This window comes from Bombina bombina, chromosome 2 (assembly GCF_027579735.1).
Source record: "Bombina bombina isolate aBomBom1 chromosome 2, aBomBom1.pri, whole genome shotgun sequence".
Classification (NCBI taxonomy): Eukaryota; Metazoa; Chordata; class Amphibia; order Anura; family Bombinatoridae; genus Bombina; species Bombina bombina.
In genome coordinates, this window is record NC_069500.1 from 1,153,813,597 (window position 1) to 1,153,826,666 (window position 13,070).

A 13,070-nucleotide genomic window follows, 5' to 3' on the forward strand; every position below is an offset into this window, starting at 1 on the left:
TTAATGCCATACAATGGAGATTTTATTATTGCAAAAACAGTTTCATTTCCAGTCTCAAGTTCAGATTGGTGCCTCCAAATAAGGAAAATAATATATTAATATGTAAATAAAATTGGAATACTGCAGAAAATAGTGTTTACTATTCCTTTAACATATACACCCTAAATCGTATGGTCTCTAATAACCTCTGTTAGTTTTAAAGAGAGAATGATGTATGAACTTATTGTAATTGCAATACATTTTTTATAATGAATATTCCAGGTCTAATTCTAGTTAGTGATCAATTTTGTATTAACACAATATTGTTTATAAACATATAATCTGTTTTCCTAAAATTAAATTGCTGCCTTTGTAAACAGAAAAACATCTGCAGCTAAGAAAACAAGATCAGGTATAAAGTACATTAAAGCCCAGGGAATAGAGAATCACACGTTGCAGGAAAACTAGTAGAAAGGGCTTGGCACAGTATCATCAACTCTTACTGAGGTGTGAAAAAACAAAATGTGTTATTGGATATAGTGCTAAAAAGGTAATAAAAAATATTTTTAAAGTGGGTTCCATTAACAAAAAACAAAACAAAAAAAATAATAAATTATTCTGAGCACCAGCATAACATTTTCTTTGTTTACAGTAATATTTTTTTTATCATCTTTAATAACATTTATTGGCACACATGATGAGTTCTTTGGTTATGAGCTTTGCTTTCTATTTTCTGTCCGCTATTGCTTTTGTGTTTCGCACCCTCTGGTGTTGGCAAGCTTCATACACCCATACTGTGCACTAGTTCAACTTTTAATGAGTGAGTAAGCAAATGGTGTATTTCAAAACGGTGCTTATACATAATGCATTCAAATCAAAGTCTGCATGACTGATACAATTCCATTTAATAAAATACAGCTGAATACTATTTAATCTGTAGAACAGATTTTTTAGTTTACTTAAAGAACCATTGTACTCAAAAATTTTATTTTATAAATTTAAAACAGCAACATATATTGACATATTTATTGCCCGAATAAACATGAAGTAAATTTAAATTTATAAACAGAATGGATAAAGAAGGTAGCTAGCTCAACTATAATAATGTATGTTTATACAAAGGAGGTGCAGCCTCGAAACAGTATATGCATAAGAATGTAGAAGAAAAGTGGATATGCCAAAATAAGGTATATCCAAAAGCCCAAGGATAAAGCACACTCACTATCTAAAAAAGTTTACAAAAACAGAGACTGTGGGGTAATATGCAAAAATGTACAATTGTATGTGATCATAAATATATATATATATATATATATATATAAAAATACCAACATTAATACAGGAAAAAGTATGGCCAAACACATGAAGACAGACAGACAAACAAACGTATGCAAAACATGGGCCCCTCACATAAAACAGAGAGCAAAACTAGTCCACTGGTAAAGTTCATATGGTGCACCATAAGTAATTAGGAAAATCAGCAATTCAGCATGGAAAGTTAGTATGCAATAAGCAATAAGCAGTGAACAGTTCTGCATAGATGAAGATTTAGATGCAAAGGCTGGATGTTAGATGTTAAATGTTCACAAAAGCTGTTAGCAAAAGCTCCCCAAGCAGACATGTAATGCTCAGTTTAAAAGTTCAATATAGACCAACTTTGAAGTTCCTTATAGACACTAGCAAGGTACAAACAATACAGACCGCCATCAGCTCTTGCAGACTCCACTGGTCAGACCGCCGTCAGCACAACAGCCGTCTCCTCCGGTCTTAAATGTTTACCTTTTTTTTGGCTAGGGAGAATAGTTAAAGGCGCACTTCACTTGCCCAAGGTCAAAAGAATACAGCATGTAGTGAGGGGATCCCACGGATGAGCTGCTACACACCTACGCGTCCTCTTGCGCATTTCGCTCTGATTACAATTGCGATTACAATTGCAGCAAGGATCTTCTTCTGGGTGGTGACCACCCGGAAGAAGCTCCTTGCTGCAATTGTAATCAGAGCGAAATGCGTAAGAGGACACAAAGGTGTGTAGCAGCTGTCTTCATCTGTTTGGCCATACTTTTGCCTGAATTAATGTTGGTATTTTTATATATATTTACGATCACACAAAATTGTAAATTTTTGCATATTACCCCACTGTCTCTGTTTCTGTAAACTTTTTTAAATAGTGAGTGTGCTTTATCCCTGGGCTTTTGGGTATACCTTATTTTGACATATCCACTTTTCTCCTACATTTTTATGCATACATTTAAATTTAACTCAATATCCTAAAACAATCACCTATTACACTTTAATCCTTTCCATGATCTAAGAACTGGGGTAAACTGTTTTCCAAAATTAAAAAGTTGCGCAAAACACAACAAAAATACATTACAGAGTATACTTACACCCATAAATATACTATTAACCCCTAAACCACCATCCATCTACCCACATCGCAAAGGCACCTAAATAAACTGTTAATCCCTAAACCACCCCCCCCACATCCTAAACACAAGATAATACTATTTACCCTTAAACTACCATCCCCCCACATTGCAAAGTACCTATATAAACTGTTAACCCCTAAACTGCCATTTCCTACTTTGCAAAGTAACTAAATAAACTGTTAACCCCTAAACCACCAGCCCCACATTGCAAATTACCTAAATAAACTGTTAACCCCTAAAGGGTCAGCCCCCCACATTGCAAACACTAACTAATTATATTAACCCCTCAACCACCATCCCCCACATCGCAAAGTAACTAAATAAACTATTAACCACTAAACTGCCATCCTCCACATCGCAAGGTTATAAACTAGCATCTAAACCCCTTAACCTAACACCCCCTAACCTAACCCAAATTAAAATATCGCTAAATTTACTAAAAAAAATCCTAACAACCTTAAAAAAAATTACCTTTAAAAAAACATCTGTAAAAAGAAAACACCCCAAAAATAAAAAACCTTACACTAACTCCATATAGGTAATCACTGATGATGATGGCGGCACTCCATCTTCTTTATCCAGGCGGAGGTCCATCTTCTTCCAGACAGTGGTCCATCATGTATAGATATAGGGGCCTATTTATCAAGCTCCATATGGAGCTTGAGGACCTGTGTTTCTGGCGAGCCTTAAGGTTTGCATATATATATATATATATATATATATATATATATATATATATATATATATATATATATATATACAGGTATATATATATATATATATACATATATATATATATATATATATATATATATATATATATATATATATATACAGATACATCTTGCAGAGACATGTATATGTATGTATCTCTCTGTTAAAGCACTTTGCCTGCCTTTTTTTCTAACCTAATATCTTTTAACTTTTTTGTACAATATTTTTTTATAATTTTATAAGATGGTGTTATTATGAGTGTAACTGTACTTTGTAATGTATTTTTGTTGTTTTTTGTAACACCTTTTTGTGAAACAGTTAACCAGGGCTCTGAGGTCACACTAACCTGATGCACGTTAACTTCAATTGCACTCAAGTGATCGTGTTTACTTTAAACTTGTAATACGATCAACAAACCTGACACATGCAAACACCCCGACAAACTCCTTTTTGCTTGTGCGTAACTGTTTGCGATCCACTCGTATTCTAGACCTATATTTCTATCATTATTTTATAGGCTTGTCAGGGTTTGAAATGTGTTGTTTACAGTGGAGGCTCCTCCATATATGTGCACAGCCGCACGTGAATCCCCAGCCAAAAGAAGAATAAAATATAATTTTTTCCAATAGCCCCCCTATTGGAAAAATTATATTTAATTAATAACCCAAAAAAGTCAAAGCCAGACTGTTAAAAAAAAAAAAAGCCTACATGCCTTTCATACTACTCTGCTCTGCATTTTATACATTTGCAGGCACCGCTCGAAGCCTCCAAGCCATTCCTATACTTGCTTAATCACACAGTTCAGCCTGTGGGAATGAGGTGGTGCATACAGATACCATACATCATCACTCCAGTCACGTGACGATGCTTGACGAGGCTCCTCCCCCTTAACGGCACGAAAACTCATTGGGGGATAGTCGTTGAGCTGAGAGTAGCTTAATTATTTTTTTAGCAGTTAGTCAGAGTCAGTGACCAAGTCTTGATGCTGTGGTAGAACAGAAGTTGACCTTAGCAGAGAGAGAGAGTAGGGAGTGAAATAAGGAAGAATATTGTTTATATAGCATATTCATTTTAGACATAGAGACGCTGAGTAGCAGACTAGTTTTGCTAGTCACGGCTGCTGTAATTATACTAGTAAAAAGTATTTTAGTTTACAATTATTAGCAGTTTGCAGAGAGTTGTTACTATTAAAAAGTTTTTTTTTAGTTTTTTTTTAAAAAAAAGCAGTTAAATGCTGCAGCCTGCAGATAGGCAGTAAACCTGCATATATTTTTTTTATTTTATCCCCACTGACTCCTATATTTAACTTTATATTATTATTATTTAGTTTACCCCTGACTGCTATATTTAAACTGCTGCAGTGCAGGAAGGAAGCCTTTTTGTATACTCTTTGTTGGATGGTGGAACTGGAGGTATAGCTGCTGAGAGGAGCTGGTTAACACAGTTAATTTAAAGTACACCACAGACCAGTTAACTGCTGCAGTCAGCTTTTTTGCAGATACATTGGTGGATGGTGTGAGTCTTGAATAACTGCTGAAAGGTGCTTCTTGATTTAACTGCTTCTCAGTTAAAAAAAATGTTTTTTAAAAGACACCAGTTAACTACTGCAGCCTTTTTGTAGATACAAAAAAAGCCTGTGATATCTGCTGAAAGGAGCTTGTTTAGTTATTTTAGTTAAAGGGATATTGAACCCAAATTTTTTCTTTCATGATTCAGATAGAGCATGAAATTTTAAGCAACTTTCTAATTTACTCCTATTATCAACTTTTCTTCATTCTCTTGGTATCTTTATTTGAATTGCAAGAATGTAAGTTTAGATGCCGGCCCATTTTTGGTGAACAACCTGGGTTGTTCTTACTGATTGGTGGATAAATTCATCTGAACCAAAAGAAAAACTTAGATGCCTTCTTTTTCAAATAATCGGCTAGATTACGAGTTTTGCGTTATGAGCAACTCGGTGCTAACTTGCAAGTTATTTCCACCACTCACCTCCCTATAGCTCTGCTATAACAGGTTTGCAAATACCCGGCGTTAGCAGGCAATATGTCAGTGTTGAGCTCCATTGAGCTCCATACCGCACCCAAATACCAGCGCTGCTTTGAGCTGGTTTTTCCTGCTCGTGTACGATTTCACCTTAGACATCAATGGGGAGAGCCGGCTAAAAAGAAGCATAACACCTGCAATAAAGGCTGATCCAATCATCCAATAGGATTGAGCTTGCATTCTATTGGCTGTTCCAATCAGTCAATAGAATATGAGCTCAATCCTATTGGCTGACTGGATCAGCCAATAGGACTGAAGCTCAATCCTATTGGCTGATTGCATCAGCCAATAGGATTATTTTCACCTTTAATTCCGATTGGCTGATAGAATTCTATCAGCCAATCGGAATTCAAGGGACACCATCTTGGATGATGTCATTTAAAGAGGATTCGAAAGAAGAGGATGCTCTGAGCCAGATGTCTTGAAGTTGGAGCCGCTCCGCGTCGTAAGGATTAAGATAGAAGATGCCGTCTGGATGCAGACTTTTGCCCGCAGGGAGGATCACTTCTTGCCGCTTGGATGAAGACTTCTCCCAGCTTCGTTGAGGACTTCTGCTCACTTGGATGAAGACTTCTCCTGGCTTCGTTGAGGATGGATGTCCGGTATTCAAAAACTGTAAGTGGATCTTCGGGGGTTAGTGTTAGGTTTTTTGAAGGGTTTATTGGGTGGGTTTTATTTTTAGCTTAGGGTTTGGGCTGAAAAAGAGCTAAATGCCCTTTTAAGGGCAATGCCCATCCAAATGCCCTTTTCAGGGCAATGGGGAGCTTAGTTTTTTTTAGATAGGATTTTATTTGGGGGGTTTGGTTGTGTGGGTGGTGGGTTTTACTGTTGGGGGGTTGTTTGTATTTTTATTTTTACAGGTAAAAGAGCTGATTTCTTTGGGGCAATGGCCCGCAAAAGGCCCTTTTATGTGCTATTGGCAGTTTAGTTTAGGCTAGGGTTTTTTTATTTGGGGGGGGGGCTTTTTTATTTTGATAGGGCTATTAGTTTAGGTGTAATTAGTTTGAATATTTGATAAAAAAAATATTATTTTGTGTAATTTAGTGTTTATTATTTTTTGTAATTTAGTTAATTGTAGTGTAAGGTTAGGTGTTAGTGTAAGACAGGTTAGGTTTTATTTTACAGGTAAGTCTGTATTTATTTTAGCTAGGCAGTTAGTAAATAGTTAATAACTATTTACTAACTAGTCTACCTAGTTAAAATAAATACAAACTTACCTGTGAAATAAAAATAAAACCTAAGATAGATGCAATGTAACTATTAGTTAGATTGTAGCAGGCTTAGGGTTTATTTTATAGGTAAGTATTTAGTTTTAAAAAGGTATTAATTGTAATTTTTATTTAGATTTATTTTAATTATGTTAAAGTTAGTGGGTTTTAGGGTTAGACTTAGGGTTAGGTTTAGGGGTTAATAACATTTGTATAGTGGCAGCGATTTTGGGGGCAGCAGATTAGGGGTTAATAACAGTAATGTAGGTTGCGGCGATGTTAGGGACAGCAGATTAGGGGTTAATAATATTTAACTAGTGTTTGCGATGCGGGAGGGCGGCGGTTTAGGGGTTAATATGTTTATTACAGTGGTGGCGATGTCGGGAGCGGCAGATTAGGGGTTAATAATTTTATTTTAGTGTTTGTGATGCAGGAGTGCCTCGGTTTAGGGGTTAATAGGTAGTTTATGGGTGTTAGTGTACTTTTTAGCACTTTAGTTATGAGTTTTATGTTACAGCTTTGTAGCATAAAAGCCATAACTACTGACTTTCAGTTTACGGTATGGATCTTGACGGTATAGGCTGTACCGCTCACTTTTTGACCGGACAGGCAAACTCGTAATACCGGTGCTATGGAAGTCCCATTGAAAAAGGACTTTTTGAAAGCTGCGGTAGTTACATTGTGCTACGGCCAAAACAGTGTGCGGTACAGATATACCTGCAAGACTCATAATACCAGCGGTAGTGAAAAAGCATCGTTATGAAGCTTTTTCACTCATAACGCAAAACTCGTAATCTAGCCGAAAGTTAGCAAGAGAACTAAGAAAAATTAATAATAGGAGTAAATTAGAAAGTTGCTTACAATTTCACGCTCTATCTGAATCACGAAAGAAAAAAATTGGGTTCAGTGTCCCTTTAAGTTTAAAAAGCTAGTTTAAAAGTCAGTTAAAAAATTAAGACTTATTAACCCCTTAACGAACAAGGATGTACGCCATACGTCCTCAAAAAAATACACTTAACGCCTGAGGACGTATGGCGTATGTCCTCGGTCTGGAAAGCAGCTGGAAGCGATCCTGCTCGCTTCCAGCTGCTTTCCGTTTATTGCAGTGATGCCTCAACATTGAGGCATCCTGCAGTAACCCCCCTTGGCCATCCGATGCAGAGAGAGCCACTCTGTGGCCCTCTCTGCACTGGACATCGATGGCCGGTTTCATTGGTGGGTGGGAGCCAGTCTGGGAGGCGGGTGGGCGGCCATCGATGGGCCGTATGATGTGGAGGGGGGCGCGCGCGTGCACGGGGGGCGGGCGCGTGCACGGGTAGGGAGTGGGTGGGAACCGCTACACTACAAAAAAATTATGGTAAAAAAAGTGGCAGTGAGGGCCAAAAATATTTAAATCATAACGATCTAAGGGATCTGGGAGGGGGTGGGGGGTTGGTCTTTGGGGGGGGCAAGCTACACTACAGAAAAATATTTAAAAAAATAATAAAAACAAAGATTTTATTATAAACTGGGTACTGGCAGACAGCTGCCAGTACCAAAGATGGCTACCAATAAGTTAGAGGGGGAGGGTTAGAGAGTTGTTTGGGGGGGGGGTATCAGGGAGGTTGGGGGCTAAGGGGGGATCCTATAGAGCAGCATATGTAAATATGCCTTTTAAAAAAAAATATATCAAAGATAGCTTTTTTTTAGTACTGGCAGACTTTCTGCCAGTACTTAACATGGCGGGACAATTGTAGGGTGGGGGAGGGAAGAGAGCTGTTTCTGAGGGATCAGGGGGTGTAATGTGTCAGGTGGGAGGCTGATCTCTACAGTAAAGCTAAAATTAACCCTGCAAGCTCCCTACATGCTACCTAATTAACCCCTTCACTGCTAGCCATAATACACGTTTGATGCGCAGCGGCATTTAGCGGCCTTCTAATTACCAAAAAGCAACGCCAAAGCCATGTATGTCTGCTATTTCTCAACAAAGGGGATCCCAGAGAAGCATTTACAACCATTTGTGCCATAATTGCACAAGCTGTTTGTAAATGATTTCAGTGAGAAACCTAAAATTGTGAAAAATTTTACTTTTTTTTTTTTAAATCGCATTTGGCGGTGAAATGGTGGCATGCAATATACCAAAATGGGCCTAGATCAATACTTTGGGTTGTCTTCTACACTACACTAAAGCTAAAATTAATCCTACTAGCTCCCTACAAGCTCCCTAATTAACCCCTGCACTGCTGGACATAATTAACGTGTGGTGCGCAGTGGCATTTAGAAGCCTTCTAATTACCAAAAAGCAATGCCAAAGCCATATAAGTCTGCTATTTCTGAAGAAAGGGCATCCAAGAGAAGCATTTACAACCATTTGTGCCATAATTGCACAAGCTGTTTGTAAATAATTTCAGTGAGAAACCTAAAATTGTGAAAAATTTAACTTTTTTTTTTTTTTAATCACATTTGGCGGTGAAATGGTGGCATGCAATATACCAAAATGGGCCTAGATCAATACTTTGGGTTGTCTTCTACACTACACTAAAGCTAAAATTAACCCTACTAGCTCCCTACAAGCTCCCTAATTAACCCCTGCACTGCTGGATATAATACACATGTGGTGCGCAGTGGCATTTAGCCAGATTTTGGGGGTCAAAGTAGGAAAAAGTGTGTTTTTTTCCATTTTTTCCTCATATTTTATAATTTTTTTAATAGTAAATTATAAGATATGAGAAAAATAATGGTATCTTTAGAAAGTCCATGGCGAGAAAAACTGTATATAATATGTGTGGGTACAGTAAATGAGTAAGAGGAAAATTACAGCAAAACACAAACACCGTAAAAATGTAAAAATAGCCTTGGTCGCAAATGGACAGAAAATGGAAAAGTGCTCTGGTCATTAAGGGGTTAAGCAGGCCCCCTTTTCAGATATATATTGGCAGATGGTTGGAGGGATATCTGGAGACTGGAGTGCCATATAACAGCAAAACTACTTGCCTAAAAGTTATACCTACAAGTTATATATTTTATAACAACCGCAAAGCTCCTTACCTAAAAGGTATATATTTGATAACAACCGCAAAACTACTTACTTTAAAGTTATATATTTTATAACAGCAAAACTACTTGCCTAAAAGTTATATATTTTATAACAGCAAAACAACTTACCTAAAAGTTATATATATATTTATATATATTGTAACAGCAAAACTACTTACCTACAAGTTATATATTTTATAACATCAGAACTACTTACCTAAAAGTTATATATTTTATAACAACCTTAATCCTTTGAGTGCTAATAACGGCTCTGAGCCATCACAGAGTTTCCCACTCTGGTGCTAATGACGGCTCAGAGCCATCACTAGCACGCTTCCACCTTGAGGGAGATCTGGGAGCTCCCACCCGCTCCTATCCTGGCGATCGTGCCTGTAGAGTGACAGGCATTGCCGGGGCATCACGTTTTGCGCTGACATTACACGCAATGACGTGATGACGTCACTGTGCAACTTTATTAACAATTTGTCAATACAAAGTATAGGGAAAGGGGGCATGCTGCTTAGAAGCCTGTATCTCAGGCATCTAAGCAGCTACAGACCCCCAAGACCCACCATTGCAAAGGTAATTGCCTAACAATGGTCTTGGGGATCTGGGGAAAAAAAAGTTAAAACATTTTTTTTCACAAAATAAAAAAAATAAAAAAATAAATTAAATCAGCTTAGCACCCAGGTGGGATAGCTTAGCACTCAAAGCTACTTACCTATAAGTTATATATTTTATAACAACCACAAAGCTACTTACCTACAAGTTATATATTTGATAACAGCCGCACAACTATTTACCTAAAAGTTATATATTTTATAACAGCAAAACTACTTGCCTACATTTTATGTATTGTGAACCATCATTTGAATAACCCACGAGCCGCCACTGGTTGTTTAAATATAGTTTTCTAGTCTGTGTGATTCTTAGGGTGGCAGACATTGACAATAGACTAACTGCTATAAATAAAAGATCTAAGCATTATGTGTAGAACATTTGTAGTGGTCAGAGTGAATACAAAATAAAAATAGAAAGACCTGCATTAAAACTGTTGGCCCCAACATCAATCAAGTTGACATTTCTCATTTCATTCTGATGTTCTTTGGTTCTTTTCAGTTAGATAAGAAATGGAAAGTAGCTAATGAATGTAATAAAGATTAGTTGCTACCATAAGTAGTTTTTTAAATGCATACTATATATATATATATATATATATATATATATATATATATATATATATATATATATATATATATATAAACCAAAATTCATTAAAATTAAGGGAGGAGATAAAAAACTGAAATTAAAATCCTCCATGTCTCAAAATGAAATCAATGTAAATATTTGCATAGGAAATTAGCACATCTATGCAAGATTCCCTGCTCGCTTTTTCCCAGAAATACCTCAAATACAATGTTACCATTGCACAAGAGAATTTTGGGTAAGATCTTACCCAGAATTCTCTTGTGCAATGGTAACATTGTATATGAGGTATTTCTGGGAAAAAGTGAGCAGGGAATCTTGCCTAGATGTGCTAATTTCCTATGCAAATATTTACATTGATTATATATATAAATATATCACATTCATGTCTTTAACTCTAGGGGGTCAATTTATCAAGCTCCGTACGAAGCTTGATGCCCCCTGAAACAGAAGTTATGAAGCAGTGGTCAAAAGGCAGCTGCTCCATAACTCGTCCGCCTGCTCTGATGCTACGGATAGAAATCAACCCGATCAAATGAGATCCGGTTGATTGACATCCCCTGCTAGCGGACGATTGGCCGCAAATCTGCAGGGGGTGGCATTGCACCAGCAGTTCACAAGAACTGCTGGTGCAATGATAAATGTCGACAGCGTATGCACTTGAATAAATATACCCCTAGGTATAGATAAGGCACATTTATGTCTATAAATCTAGGTGTAAATTTATGTAATCACATTCTAGTTTTGTACATGATAATTAAACCTATAAAATTTACATTAAAGATAGCAATTTTTCCTGTGCCAGCAGAGTTTAGTCCATATGGTATTTTTACAACTAAACATTGTTTAGCATTGACAAATTAAAGCAATGTATAACATAATATATTTTTATTTTACATTTTGCCAGAATAGTCTTCCTAGCTACTGTATGTTCTTTACAAGGATAACAATACTGTACCTCAAGTACAACATTTCTAAGAAAGCTGTCCATGGCTATCCAAGAGTTCACAGATATCACAACATGTTGTCAACCCCTACTAGTACTATAAAGGTTACTTGATCAACATCATGGTGTTTTATGTGATTTTAGTATCAAATACACTGTACCAGTAAGAAATTTTATGTTTTACTGAAATATTTGCTCTTCATGATAAAGTACAAAAAAATTAGAGTTTAGATGTCTTACAGCGGCATGTGTGTTTAGTGATATGAAATATTATCATTTTGATTATACTGTTCAGTGTCTTTAGATCAGTTATTGATTCAGTGTTGATGCTTGACCCAGTATCAAAGTAATGCAATGTACAGTGTCACCAACAGAGCCATGAGAGCCTAAAACTTAATAATAATTTAATAGGATGTTTTAGGAGAAGCCATCTTAACTTGATGTATCTAGGGGCTTTACATCTAAGTTAAATATACTATATCTTTGAAAATCCAAAATATTCATCATCATCCTTATCCAAACTATAATGGTCACTGGAATATTTGTATCTATACTCCCACATATCCCAGAAAATGTGACCTAAATACTTAACCTGTATTTTCCTTAAGGTTTCTGAGATTGTGCAGCATTTCTGTATTTATTCCCTTGGAATCTCTTTCGAGCTAATCTCAGGAATGATTCCTTCGCTATAAATTACTAGTGGTAGTGCTAGTTACCAATTAAATTAAATGACACTGTTTTTTTACCTTAGCATTTTTCTAGCTATTTCACATAGTATTTGAGACAGTGAGGCCTACTTATCAAGCAGTCAACCGCAAATACGCAGGAATTCCGCAGTGTAATTGTGGAGAGCCTGATTGCCCTTAGTTATCAAAGCCTACAGACCGGCAAAAGTTGAAATCTGTGACGTAACATACGATCCGCCAGTCTTAGTCAGACAAAGATCGATGGTTATGTCACTACAGATGTTATGAATGCAAATTCGGCACTATCTGACAATCTTTGCTACTTAACAAATATCTACTAGGTACGCTCGCCACTATTCCGGGCCAGCGTACCTGCTTTTCAATCCGCCGCCCTGGAGGTGGCGGATGCCATAGGAATCAATGGGAGTCTGAAAGCAGCGAAAGCTCATGTTCGCTGCTGCCCGATATCCCATTGATTCCTATGGGAGAATAAAAGTTATGTTTACACCTAACACCCTAACATGTACCCGAGTCTAAACACCCCTAATCTGCTGCCCCCTACATCGCCGCCACCTACATTATACTTATTAACCCCTAATCTACTGCCCCGCCACCTCCGCCACCTACATAAAGATATTAACCCCTATCCCGCCGCTCCCGGAGCCCACCGCAACTAAATAAATGTATTAACCCCTAAACCCCTGGCCTCCCACATCACTACCACTTACTAAACCTATTAACCCCTAAACAGCCAGCCCCCCACATCGCCATAAACTAAATTAACCTATTAACCCCTAAACCTAACAACCCACTAACTTTATATTAAATATTAACTCAATCCTAT

General features: G+C 37.0%; 1 protein-coding gene across 1 annotated transcript in view; it reads left to right on the top strand.

Moving 5' to 3' along the window:
* GALNTL6 (polypeptide N-acetylgalactosaminyltransferase like 6) overlaps window positions 1–13,070 on the top strand; it is a 1,706,608-nt gene that overhangs the window by 1,302,662 nt on the left and 390,876 nt on the right.